General features: G+C 40.4%; 1 protein-coding gene and 1 pseudogene across 1 annotated transcript in view; both read right to left on the bottom strand.

The window, feature by feature from the left end:
* LOC144666813 (uncharacterized) overlaps window positions 1-3920 on the bottom strand; it is a 50521-nt gene extending 46601 nt beyond the window's left edge. Inside the window, exon 1 of the mRNA XM_078528217.1 lies at window positions 3640-3920. The gene's annotated coding sequence lies outside the window, so the exon portion shown is untranslated. The remainder of the gene's footprint in view (window positions 1-3639) is intronic.
* Window positions 1097-3647, bottom strand: LOC144666819 (uncharacterized; annotated as a pseudogene).
* Window positions 3921-12989: the final 9069 nt, after the last annotated feature.

Below are 12989 nucleotides of genomic sequence, written 5' to 3' on the forward strand. Positions count from 1 at the left end.
TCCATAAGCAGGGACAAAGTCGGACCGGATCAACTCGGCGAAATGATTTGAATAAGAATAGCAGCTATTCAAGATCAAGGAAATAAACAATAGCTGCTATTCTTATACATGAACACTTTTAACTTGAGAAAGTCTGAAAGGGCCAACGGACAATACAAAGAACCGGATCCTGGTGGATCTGATCAGCAAATTGTATAAATACGAACAAATTAAAAAACAGAAAGGCTGACCGTACGGTGGAGTGATTGAACTTGAATATTTCCTTCCAATATTTCGTCCGGCACGGCCTGACTTCATCAGGGAATGAACAACTTAATAAAAATCGTTACAATTTTTAAAAACAACCAAGACTAAAGATAACAAGATTACAATTCAAAAATAACTGTTGAAATAGAACTAACGGAAAAACAAAATAAGATTATAATAACAAGAGCTAACAAGATAAGGTAAAACAAACGGTGATACTCTAACATACTAGGAATTTCATAATGAAAGTGAGTGCTGGCTATATGAATTGATGATTAAGTACTGGATTTCATTTTAGTTTAGCAGAAAATTTCACGGCTTAATATTTGAAACTTTTGTTGTTGTAAAATTTTTATTTCTTCATGTTCGCAAAAGGAAATATTGTAGCTTTACCCGGGGGCATTGAATGAGTGTTTCTGTTTATTATGCTATTTCTATTTTTGGTCGCGGTTTTTTCTATGTCGAAAATGAATTGAAAACATTGTTCAGTAGTTTGAGAGAACATTCTTATAACTTTCGCTTTAAAACACGCCTAACAATATAGTGGTGTTCAATAGGGTATTGAAAACTGAATAGTACAATGTAGCAGATGACCTTTACACGATATCTCCCCAAAAAATCAAACAATTCCTTACTGTATACTTTAAATAAACGCTACTTCACGCAATCCTATAATAACAAGATGCTGTTCCCTTTCGTAGGACTGCTTGAAATTTGGCGCAAATTTTGGTTAACAATGGTTCTAACAACAAATAAGAATTAAACAGCACATTCCGTTTTCAAAGCTCTTCATAGGTAGAATAGTTTAATGCAGCAGATGACGTTTACATATCTCCCAAAAAAATCAAACAATTGTTTAGTGTTTTATTTTAATAACCGTAACTTCACGCAATCCTATGACAAACGGCAATTTACGCGCACGCAATGCGATGACATAATACTGCAGTGTACTTTCGAAGGGCTGCTTGAAATTCGGCGCAAATTTCACATAACAATGTATTAAACAGCATATTCCATTTCAACACTATTCTGACATTGGTTGAATAGCACAAGTAGCAGATGAAGTTTACAAATCTCCCATGCATGGCCCAGTATACTTTTTAAAACGCTTCTTCACGCAATCCTATGACAAACGGTAATTCACGCAATCGTATGACATGAATCGTATCACGTGATAAAAATATACAAAATCGAAGATCGCATGCGCTAAATCTGACATCCAAAATTTGGCTCTGAACCGCATACACAACACAGAATACCCAACACACACAGGACTACCAGAATAGTGTGCTGTCTCGCTAAGGCGAGCCAGCAAATATGCTGTATCGAATTTCTTCTCTTCTGTTTATGCCCTAAGTTCTAAGGTTTGACCCCTCTCGATAAGATACGCTTCCCTAGCTTTGCGTATAGCGTCACGAGATGAATGTATGAGTTATAATGGAATAAGTTCTATGTCGTTAGGCGAATGGTCGTCGGAAAGAAAATGGTCTGAGACCGCAGTTGGTCTAGAAGCTTCTAGAGGTGGGGGTGGGTCTGTCTACTGGTCGTCGGTGTTCGTTAAAGCGGTGTTTAAGTCGTCTTTTAGTTTCTCCTATATATTGTTTGTTACAACGTCGACAGTGTACCATGTAGATGAGGTTTTTGGAGTCACAGTCAATATGATTAGGGATGGGTCTAGTCCTGCGCGTGAGAAATTTCTGTGTTGAAACCAAGCGCTACTGCCATTTCCTTCGCTAGAGTCGCTAACTTTTCTGCTTCCGCATAGTTACCCTTTCGGTATGCCAGATCTGAGCTAGCCAGGTTGAACTGGATTTTAACACCCTCGGCGATTTATGACCAGTATTTTGTCTTCAGCGTGTTCAAACACTCTTGCCCTTTCGCGATAAACTCCTCGCTCACAACGCGTTCTCGCGCGGCCTCGGTGCGGCAATCGAGCAAGAGCATTGCTATTTTGATAAGCGCAAAGTGGTGTTTCTTCACGTAGAGCTCGAGGCCACCGTCTTCCCTCTCTACCCGCAGACATGCGTCGATGCACTTTTCAAGGTTTCTTAGAGCTTCGTCTACGAGTTTGGGGCTTCTCTGGGACATGCGTCCAATAAAATCGAGCAACACGCTCGCTCTCTCGTAGACAATGAAACTCGCGTCGAGGTTTGTGTGACACGCGTGACTGTTTTGCTCTGCAAGTTGAACCAAATCGCTGGCTTCGCCTAAGTTCCTCTGTCTTCTCATCACTCCTGCTCGATAGCCATAACCCCTGGCAGCTAAAAGCTGTGAATTTTTAGCTAAAGGAATCAAACTGAACGATTCATCGATCAACTGCAGAGAGCGTTCCAACTTGTTTTGGTAACATGCTCCCACACTCTGTTCCAGTTTAATGGCTATTTGAGTGTCCGGGTCGGTAAACTCGAATAACAGATCGCTTGCGTGTTTATCAAAATCTTCCCATTTGGCATTGTCACGGCGTGATTGAAGCTGATTCATCACCCTTGATGACCTTTTGTACAGCACCAAGCTCTCTTCAGAAAGAGAAGCTGGACTCAATTTGAACAGCGGAGAAACAATTCTCGCTTTCCCATGTTTTCTAGTCTTGCCTGATTTCAACGACGCTCTAGTACCGGTTACTAGTGTGACTGAAATTTCGCTTATCTTTTCACAAGAGGTTTGTTTCTTTGCGCTTTTGCCTTTTCTTCTTTTTCTCTGCGAAATGGCGTTCAAAGAGAAGCCTATCTTGTATTTGGTGTCAGGTTCGTGGAAGCGGAACAGATAGCCGACCACTCCTATCATACATCCGGCGTTTGTGTCGCTTTTACTTTCACTTTTGATGCGTTTACACTGATAATCAGGCATTTTAAGACTAGATTCACCAGCTTTATCGTAGCTTACTGCCACTGTTATGTCGTACTTGTCTGCGATGTCAAGCGCTTCTCTTGTATTTTGATTCTTACAGACCAACAGTTGTACTAAGTGGTCGTGACAATCAGGGAAGCCGCTTCTACTCCGTCCAACGCTCAAGCATCCTTCGGGTTTCCAGTGTTCCCTTAGAACAGGTCGATCGTCATCGCCGCCTTTTATCTTGCTGGGATTCTCTGAAGTGAGCGAATTCTCCATTGAACTAAAATTCAGGACATTTCGTCTGCCAATTTGCATGATACGAGCGTCAACAACGTTTCGAGAACAACGTTCAAAACAATAGCGTTCCCACTTCCGTTCGTCGCTCGCTCTTCCTCGCTTGAATCACTTTCATGAAGATCGTTCGCGTCACAGTCGTCTGAAGATTCGGCTGATTCGAAGATTTTTGCTCCACCGTCGTCGAAACCTTGACAACAAGCAGCCATAACTTGATAAATGCAATTTTCACTCTTTCCACGAGTCGTTATGAAATTATAAAAACACTAAATCCTTCCATGCGAAACAGATTTCTCGTAAATTTATCGCTTCGCCAGCCTCTATGACGGCTGAGAAACGGGTTCGAAAGTAGAAGCTCGTGAATTTAAATTTGTGCTATTTAAAAGTCCGCGCTCAAGACATGTGCCTCTTGGATTTTCGTTTTTCGTTAAGTGAAATATTCAGTCGTGCGGCAGAGATATAGCAAAGCGGAATAAATTATTCTACAACATGTTGTTGGTAAATATTAGATCTTCTAGGGGATTCCCCTTGCGTAATGATGGCAAAACCAAAATTATATACAGTAAAAATAAAATTGTAAAATTGTTAAAAAAATAATTATTAAAACCGCTCGAATCCCCGTTACCTAAATTTGCTGTTTTGATTTTCTATTTAGTCTATTTAGTTTCGTTTAAAATGATGAGGGGTTTTGGGAACGAATTATTACCAGGTTTTATTTTTTTTTCTCAAAATCATGCTTTAAATTTGGGGGTGCGGCTTATCTACGAGTGCGGCTTATACACGAGTTTTTACGGTATGTGTTTCTTAAGCCAGATGTTTCTATCTCGGACCAAACCACTGGGCGTTCCCTTCCTGACGTCATTGGTAGATAATATCGCGCCAGCCTCCGATCCTACGTTCTTTTGGCTCTTCGTCACGGATTCTTTCCTTCCCAAACTTGAAGAGAAACGGTATAGTAATGAGCCAAAAGAACGTCTACGTAAGCGGAAGTGTGAGTTCTTTAAAAATCGACCTGGATTTCATTTTCTACATCATGCCACAATACTCAAACTGCATCTGTAAAATAATTTATCTCACGTCTGAAGTTTACTCAGAATTAATTTTTTTGACATACAGTTATTATTTGACATATAAATTCCTGAAATTCCCATACAAACTCTGTTTTCCACGCCATGTTTGTTTACATGATCGGTACTCCAGGAGACATATGACCCACAAGTCAACAGCGGACTGGTACTTCGTGTAAGTCCACACAAAAACCTCTTACGAAGTAACCGTTCCCAAAGAGGGAAGTAATAATTACTAATTTGCTTCACTTGCAAATTTACCACACAGTCACAGTGTCTAGCTCTGCAAATATTAGTTTACAACGGCGAAAATATGCTGCTTAAATTTAAAGCTGAAAAGTCTAAGCTAGGACACTACAAATAGTATTGAGGTTTTAGGGTCCGGCAAAACAATGGAACGCCAGGAGCTCCTGTGAACGCACAGTTTGGCGCAAATATATCAGCTTCGTAGACTTCGTAAACATGCAATCATAAAACATAAAACGAAGGCCTACATAGACTGCAACTCCGGACAAAACCAGTTGAGAAAAACGCATTTCAAAGATTTTTTCGCGAATGTCTTGCCTAGCAAGCTTGTTAAGAACATGTCATCCCCATCTCCCACTACTCAATGTTGTTTTATGGGGTTTGCAATTCACCAGGCTTTGTTTCCATAAAACGACAACATTGACAACATTGAAATAGGAGAGGGGAGATGTGCTGTAGTACCAAAATTGGTGAAAATTAGCAGTGTCTCAACCGCAGTTTTGTCCGGGATTGTAGCTAACAAATTGTTTTTTAGCTTTTTTTCTTTTGCTTTTCACAGGTTTAAGTTAAACTCGGAACGCAATCTCTAACTATAACAGCGTCGATTTCTTCAAACACAATTATCTACGAATTTCAAGAATCCCTATCAGACTCAGTTAGTTTTTCAATCAGAATTCGAAGTCCCTTTGCCGCGTTCAAATAGAAGTATAGATAATCCGCCGGCGTGGTTCGCGTTCTCTAAAACCGCAAAGTTCGGCCTATTGTGCCAAGATCATGATATTACTCGTGCAGATCCATTGTTCTGCGCACAAAAAAACGTTTGTTTTCGAGCGTTTTTTATCCTTTTGCTGTCTTGTTAGGGGGAAACATGGACAAAATTCTGAGGCAGGGCTCTCTGAAAATCGTCTGCGTCCAAATCGGATCGATCGACCTTTCCCCTCCCCTAAAATAAACGGTGAACGATGGCTCTGCAGCACCCAACTCCAGTCCCCGCCAGGGGACGTGAACGATCACACCTGGGACGAAATCAATTTAATGTTTCACGCAACCAATCAGATTCCGATCCAGTTGAGTAACTGACGTCGCCATCATCTCCTTCGCTCTCACTGCTAAATGATGTTTGAATGCAGATCTCGTCACGACACGTGTGTTCGCGCAGGTGATCGAGACGTTCCTGCGCGTGAGAAATTTCGGCGTTGTAACCGATCTCTACAGCCATGTCCTTCGCCAAACTCGCAAACTCCTCTGCCTCGGCGTAATTATTTCGCCTGTATTCCAGATCAGATCTTGCCAGGAACAACAGAATGATATCCCCTTTCGCCATTTCCGACAAGCACTTGTTTTGCATTGTGTCTATGTGAGCCTTTGCTTTTGCGATAAACTCTTCGCTTACATGCCGTTTTCGGGCGGTCTCGGTGCTGCAATCCAGCAAAAGCCATATCATTTTTATCAACACGAACACAAAGTGGTGTTTTATCGCAGAGAGATGGCTGTTTTTTGTTTCCTCGCGCTGGCAGACGTCGATGCACTTTTCCAGATTGCGTAGAGCTTCGTTCACTTGAATGATACTTCGATGAGGAGTACGTCCAATAAAATCGATCAACACGCTTGCTTTCTCATAAGCGATCAAGCTTGTGTCGAGGCTTGTTTGACATGCAGACATATTTTGCTCCGCTAGCTGTACACTGTTCTCAGCTATCCCTAGGTTTCCTTGTTTCCTCGAGTAAGCTGCACGATAGCCGTAACCCCTAGCGGCGAGAAGGTGCGGATTTTTGGCTTTAGGAATCATACTGAACGCCTCATCGATCAACTGCAGAGCGCGTTCCACGTCGTTTTGGTAACACGCTCCCACACTTAACTGCAATTTAATGGCTATTTGAGTGTCCGTATCGGGAAAAGCACGAGACAGATCACTTGCGTACTTATAAACATCGCTCCACTGAGCGTTTTGAAGGCTTGGCTGAAGCTTATGTATCACCCATAGCGATCTTCTGTACTGCGCCATGCTCTCTTTAGAAAGCGGAGCTGGGTTCAATGCATACGACGGGGAAATAGTTGTCGGGGTATTGCTGGTATTGCCTGATTTCGATGACGCTCTGGCCCCGGTTTCTAGTGTGATCGAGATTTCGCTGATCGTTTCACCAGCACTTTGTCCATCTGCGCTTTTCTTTTTTCCTCTCGCTTTCGGCGAAATGGCGTTCAAAGAAAAGTTGATCTTGTATTTGGTGTCTGGTTGGTGGAAGCGGAACAGATAGCCAAAAACTCCTATCATGTCGCTTTTACTTACGCTTTTAATGCGTTTACACTGACAATCAGCCATTGTGATACTAGATTCACCAGCTTTATCGTAACTTACTGCCACTGTCATCTCGTACTTGTCTGCGATGTCAAGCGCTTCTCTTGTGTGTTGATTCTTACAGACCAACAGTTGTACTAAGTGGTCGTGACAATCAGGGAAGCCGCTTCTACTGCGTCCAACGCTCAAGCTTCCTTCGGGTTTCCAGTGTTCCATTAAAACGGGTCTGTCTTCATCACCGCCTTTTATCTTGCTGGGTTTTTCTGAAGTGACTGAAGTGGGCAGAGCATCTAGTGAACTAAAATCCAAAAGATTTTCTCTGCCAATTTGCATGATAGGAGCGTCAATGTTCAAAACAATAGCGTTATCATTTCTGTTCATCGCTCGCTCTTCGTCGCTTGAATCACTGCCGGGATCACTTCCATAAAGATCATTCGCATCACGGTCGTCTACAGATGCAACGGATTTGAAGAATTTTGCTCGACCGTTGTTAAAACCTTGAACACTAGTAGACATTTTTTGGTGAGTACAATTTTCACGCTTCTACGAGTCGTTATGGATTTTTTACGCAAAAAACCAAATCCTTTCACGTAAAGTCAATTTCTCAGAGATGTATTGCTTCCATGATCGGCTGAAAAAAAACCTTCCGAAAGTAGGAGCTCGTTAATCAAAGTTGTACCGAGATCAATAATGAAGGGGTCTATAATCATAAAATATTTATAGAAGGGTGTTGATCTCGAAATCAGAATATTAATGTTTTCTGCAAACGCTGTTGATTTGTTAAAATGTCATTTGGTCAGGGGATTCCCCTTTGCACGATTAGGTCAGAACCATGCAAATTAAGTAAGGTCGTCTGTTTCTTGAACTTTCTGCTTTCCTGTGTATGTCGTCTTGATATTACATTTAGTTTATTTCACGTAAAATGGATATGACTTTTGAACATGGACCATAAGATGTTTGTGTTTCTGTATTTTGAGGACGACTGCTGATGACGTCATGACTGATGAAGAGTCTTCGCGTTTGAAATCTCCTCCGCCTACTGCAGATCTAGGTCAGGTGTTGAACGGCTACATTTTTTTTGGTCAATATGTTTTATGAGATTGTCCAGTTTTGATGCTATGAATGAACCAAGACTGAAAGTTCTTGCATTTTTTTATGATTTTAGCCTGAAACTTTCTAAACAAAAGTAACAGAGAAAAGTACAAGGGTTGTATGCGCCGCAATAGCTATTCAAGCATTTTTTAGTGTATTTACCGAATATTAAATTCTGTTGAAGATTATTTTAGAAATGAGTAGCGTAGTAATATATTTTGAGCTCACTGTAAAAAAGAATGGATGAAATAAAATAACAAATGTGATATTCTTAGCTAAGGGACGGACAATTAGAAAAGTGATGGGAGGGGTGGGAAAAATTTTCAGCTTGCACGATTTTTTTTACGCCCATTGCTTGTGCAGGAATGTTTTTTTTTTTTTTTTTTTTTTTTTGCGATGGAACACGTGATGCATCGGAGCTGAGCACACGCGTGTTTCGGAGCTCCCCAAAATCTTTATTTTGAAGAAGGTATTTTGAGCAAAACTAATCATTGTAATGTCTGCTGACAAAAGCAAAACTGAGAAGAAGCGCCTACGAATTAGCAGCTCAACCTCCGAGGACAGCGAAGAACAGCTACTTGAAAATCTACTTGAAAGAATCTCGCTCATCGAACAAGGTGCTGCTGAGCGGGAAGCGCGGATAACTTCTTTAGAAGCAGAACTTGCCAAAGCAAATGTGACCATAAAACAGTTAACGAAAAAAAACAACGAACTCCAAAATTCGCTCGAATTTACGCAACAAGACCAAGCCGAAGCCTTAGACCGAATTGCGGAGTGCGAACATGAGCAAGCCCAGCAAGATGACGAGCTTATCAGGCAGGAAATTTACAACCGACGATGGAACATGATCTTTTACAAAATTCCAGAATCCTGCGAAGAAGATTGCACAAGTATCATACGAGATGTGATAACCAATGATCTAAAATTTGACCGTGCAGAAGTCAACCAGTTTCAATTTTGTGGTGTACACCGTCTCGGCAAACAAAGTCGTGGTCGACCAAGACCGATTATTGTGCGATTTACCTGTAGGAACGATCGAGACAAGGTCTGGAAAAAGCGACGAAACCTAAAGGGTTCAAATGTAAGCATTGGAGAAGATTTGCCAAAGCGAGTCCAAGAAATTAAAAGAAAGATCCTGATACCAGCAATGAAGAAGGCCAGAAGCTTAAATCCCCGAAATAAGGCGTCAGTAATAGGAGACAAGCTGATTGTTAACGGCAAGCAATATATGCACTTCAACATCCCTAAACGGTGGCTCGATACCCAATCGACCGCTGATGAAGAGCCGGCTGATCATACAGAAGAACCAACTGATCATAATGAAGAACTGCAACAGCAACAAGAGCCCACTCAGTAATGCTGATTGTGCGTGAGTAAAAAAAAAAAAAAGCTTTGTCGATAAAATATCTGTATTCATAATACCTAATGCCATAATATATCCTTGTACAAGGAGCTCCGAGGCACAAAAATGACTTTACCGACGTGTTTATGACGCATAAACATTTAGTAAATTGCGTTAAGGCCATAAGAGCCTGTTTTATTTTGCTTTTCTTCGTTGTTCTAAATGTCGCAAATGTTATTTGTAGATTCCTAATATCTAAGCTGTTCCTAAATAATCTTCTTTATTTTAAAACCTGTTTTCAATTTTTTCGAACGTATGCAAATTCTTCCAATGTCTTCAACAAAACAACTTTTTCGCCAAATTTTACCACTAAAGTATTGAATTCCACAGGGAGAAAGCTGTCAAATTCACACGTCTTGCTCTGGCTTAATCGCCACACCTCTCCTTAATCAACGCCTTCAACTTAAAAGGTCTCACTGTCAACGTAAGAGGTCTTAACAAATCAATAAAACGGCGTGCCCTTTTCAGATGGGTGCATAAACAGAACAAAGACTTTATATTCCTTCAGGAAACTTATAGCTCAAAAGAAATAGCAAATATATGGGAAGCGGAATGGGGCGGAAAAGTATTGTTTAATCATGGAACCAACCACAGTAAAGGCGTTATGATTCTTTTAAACCCCAAGCTCGACTGCAAAATTGATAACATAACACAAGACAGTAACGGGAGATTTATAATCGCAAAACTAACAACCGATGATTCGCATCTCACTTTAGTGAACGTATACTCGCCTAATGACGTTAATCAACAGGTACACTTTTTCAAAGGCCTTCAAAATCAACTTCAAGAATACCCGCATGATAATATAATTATTGGTGGCGACTTTAATTGCGCTCTTACCCAACGGGATAAAAAAGGAGGAAACCCTGTTACACGAAAAGGCCCAGTCATCGACGAAATTAACAATCTCTGCGAGCTATATGATCTCGGCGATATATGGCGATCTATAAATCCGGATGCCTGCCAATTCACGTGGAGGGACAAGTCTTTTAAAGTGCAATGTCGGCTAGATTACTTTTTGATTTCTAACGAACTAAAAAGCCTTGTTTCAGATTGTAAAATTGTATATACACCCAATACCGATCACTCCGCCGTACAATTTAACCTTATCTCTGAAGAAGCAAAACAGAAAAAAGGTCCCGGCTTTTGGAAATTCAATATTTCCCTACTGGAAGATAATCAATACGTGTCGCAGCTACGTAAAAACCTCCCTCAATTCCAAAGCAAATACGAATCCGTAGAAGATCTAGGGTTACGTTGGGACCTTATTAAAATGGAAGTTAGAGGTTTCACTGTCAAATACACCAAAATCAAAGCACGAAAAAGACGAGATGAGGAGAAATTTCTCCAAGATAAAATGAACGATCTGTTCACGAAAGCGGAAAACAACAGAAACAATAAACAAATCATTAACGAACTCAACTCGACCAAAGCGCGTCTGGACAAAATAATAGCCTACAAAACTCGTGGAACAATTCTTAGAAGCCGTGCTAGATGGCATGAACAAGGTGAACGTAACAATAAATATTTCTATGGTCTTGAAAAGAGAAATTATTCAAGAAAATTAGTCACTAAATTGAAGTTGAACGACGGCTCTTTCACAACTAGTCAATTTGACATCTTAGAGGAACAAAAAAAGTTCTATGAAAACCTCTATAAATCGCACGTATCTCCGCCACAGTGTTCACAGGATAACGATGTATTTTTTAATCCAAATAATACTCCCTCCTTAAACGAAGATGAAAAAGCTTTATGCGAAGGTCTTATCACAGAAACAGAAGCACTTATTGCCCTCAAGGGTTTCTCTGCAAATAAAACTCCCGGTACAGACGGACTGCCTGCTGAATTTTTAAAATACTTCTGGTCGGAACTGAAAAGCTCAATTGTTAGTAGCTTTAACTATGCCTTCCACAATGGCTCTTTATCAATATCCCAAAGACGCGGAATTATCTCTCTTATCCCAAAAAAGAATAAGGATAAAACAATTTTGGAAAATCTGAGACCGATTTCTCTGTTAAATGTGGATTACAAAATCCTCACTAAAGTTTTGGCCAAGCGCCTAGAAAAGGTTCTACCGAAGCTAGCAAATCCTGACCAAACAGGCTATGTAAAAGGGCGTTATATCGGCGAAAACATCAGGCTTATACAAGACCTTATGTTCTACACCGACAAAACAAATCTGCCAGGAATTGCCCTATTTCTTGACTTTCGCAAGGCGTTTGACACCATTGAGTGGCATTACTTAGAAAAGGTCCTTATTCATTTTAATTTTGGCGCTAATTTTTTACAATGGTTTAAAACTCTTCACACTGATATCTCCAGCTGCGTTATAAACAACGGGCACGCTTCACACTTTTTCCCAATAAACCGAGGTGTGAGACAGGGCTGTCCACTATCAGGTTTACTTTTTGTTATTGGCCTTGAACTATTTGCCAGAGCTATCAAACGTGATGATCGCATTAAAGGTATCACAATCGGAGAAAAAGAAATAAAATCCACTATGTATGCGGACGATACCACCGTTTTTGTAAGCGACCTCAATTCAATAGAACATTTACTACATATGCTAAAGAATTTCGCTTCTACTTCTGGTTTACAGGTTAATACGTCAAAAACCGAAGCTATGTGGTTGGGCTGTTGGAAAGATAGACAAGATACCCCTTTCAATTTTAACTGGCCACAAGAACCTATTTGCGCGCTTGGTGTTTTTTTCTCGTATGACTCACCTAGAGCAGACAAATTAAACTTTGGCGACAAGATACGCAACATGGAAAAAATTTTGAATGTATGGAAATGCAGAAAACTGACATTAATCGGCAGGATTAACATTGTAAAAACTTTAGCACTGTCAAAACTGATCTTTAACGCCTCCAACCTGTACGTACCACCCCGTGTTGTTGATGAAACCAACAATCTGATTTTCAATTTCATTTGGGAAGGTAAACCTCCGAAAATAAAAAAAGCCACAATTATTGGTGAGAAAAGCAGTGGTGGTCTTAAGATGATAGATTTTAGTATAATGGAATCTGCCCTAAAAATCGCGTGGATTCCAAGGATACAACAAAACTCTGATGCTGGCTGGAAAGCCATACCAGAATTTTTGCTGAGCCAAGTAGGTGGCATTTCCTTTTTATCACAATGCCGGTATGACTTAAAGTTACTCCAGTTACACAACCTGCCTCCTTTTTATTGCTCGGTACTGAAGTACTGGCAAGACTACAGATCAGATCTTATTGATGACAATACACAGATCCATAATGAAATAATTTGGAACAATAGCAATATAATAATAGACAAAAGAACAATCTTCTTCAAACACTGGTTTCAAAACGGAATCTTACGCCTGCACGACCTTCTTGATGTTGACTCTACTTTTTTATCCATTGACAAACTTCAGCAAAAACTTTTGATGCATGTTCCCTTTACCGTATATTTTGGACTAATAAATTCCATCCCCGCTAGTTGGCGGCGCAAACTTAAATTAACAGATCCCCCCAACCATAATCCAGTTGAC

Source organism: Oculina patagonica, chromosome 9, assembly GCF_052425735.1.
Source record: "Oculina patagonica isolate OP01 chromosome 9, crgOcupat, whole genome shotgun sequence".
Classification (NCBI taxonomy): domain Eukaryota; kingdom Metazoa; phylum Cnidaria; class Anthozoa; order Scleractinia; family Oculinidae; genus Oculina; species Oculina patagonica.